Genomic DNA, 1,123 nt, shown 5'->3' on the forward strand with positions numbered 1-1,123 from the left:
GTGGCCCAACTACATTAGTTGTCCGAGCGAATGGTATTTCGCATTCGTTCGGACAACTTAAAAGCTAGCTGACGCTGACACCTTAAAGTTACTTACATATTCTTTATATTTAGTCCAAGGGTTTTTAAGGTATTATCTGCTAAAAAATAAACAAGCGCAGTTTTTAGCTTGCGTTGTTTGTAAAACAGTCTTCAAACTTGACTTTTGCCTTTGTTTCAAATACATCCATACCTCTAGCTCCGATACAGTTAAAGATGCACCAAATCCGAGAGCAGTGATTGATTCAGAATGTGCTGTTTCAGGGGGGTTATTCCTCTGTCTTTTTTCGATTTGAGGCCTTCTTGTACGTTTTTATGTACAACGAGGCCATTTTCCGAGGGATCCCGCACTAGCCAACTCGTTGTACACTTGCCCGCGCCCAACTCGAGTTTAACCCGCCAAAACTGGGCAAAACTCGTAAAAATTCGCAAGAACCCGCGAAAACTTGCTGGTTCGCGTCAAAATCGCCCAAAGTCTTAATAAATCGATCCCAACTCGCGCCTTTCTCGCGGCAACTCGCCAAATCGTTGTACACCTATTTTGGAAGTAGGGGACCCCTCGCCATTTTCAGCGTATTTTAGTCGAAAAAGCACCTCCAGCGCCCAAACCAGAAGAGATAGAGCCAAACGGACAAAATTTGTGCCCGAAAGGGTTCAACTTTCACGAAATACCGGTGTATCGGCCGTCAAAACCATACGTCCGTCTGGTAGGACGACACTGTCGATTGATTCAAAGGGGCCCAAAGGTGCGTACAGTGCAGTGCGCCGCGGCGAAGCTGGTTTCTTGAATAAAGAACCCTGTAAGGCCTGTTTGCACACCACTAGACCCAGAGTAAGGTTAGACTGCTGCCACAAAAATCAGCGTCGACAAAAAGGATTATTACATTTTACACTTGTCTAGCTGGAAACCTATTTTGAACAGAAAATGCAAATCTGCACTAAATTTACAAACAGCTAGGTACGACTTTCTCAATGCATTGAGTTGTCTTGTCTCACCTTATTCAACAATCCTGGGAACCAACTGATCGTCGGCGAGAGTTTGACTGCCACGCCAAAGCCTGGAAACACAATAGAATCTTATCAGT

At 44.6% G+C, this 1,123-nt stretch overlaps 1 protein-coding gene across 11 annotated transcripts in view; it reads right to left on the reverse strand.

Annotated features, from left to right (window-relative positions):
* The window catches only part of LOC113212572 (tachykinins), a 116,656-nt gene that overhangs the window by 5,670 nt on the left and 109,863 nt on the right, over nucleotides 1-1,123 (reverse strand). For 4 of the 11 annotated variants that reach the window (XM_052269254.1, XM_052269256.1, XM_052269258.1 and 1 more), the window contains one exon: nucleotides 1,035-1,096. The exons of the other annotated variants lie outside the window; for them this stretch is intronic. The gene's annotated coding sequence lies outside the window, so the exon portion shown is untranslated. The remainder of the gene's footprint in view (nucleotides 1-1,034; nucleotides 1,097-1,123) is intronic. 11 annotated transcript variants of the gene reach the window in all.

The sequence above is a fragment of the Frankliniella occidentalis genome, unplaced genomic scaffold (assembly GCF_000697945.3).
Source record: "Frankliniella occidentalis isolate FOCC.00 unplaced genomic scaffold, Focc_3.1 Scaffold87, whole genome shotgun sequence".
Taxonomy (NCBI): domain Eukaryota; kingdom Metazoa; phylum Arthropoda; class Insecta; order Thysanoptera; family Thripidae; genus Frankliniella; species Frankliniella occidentalis.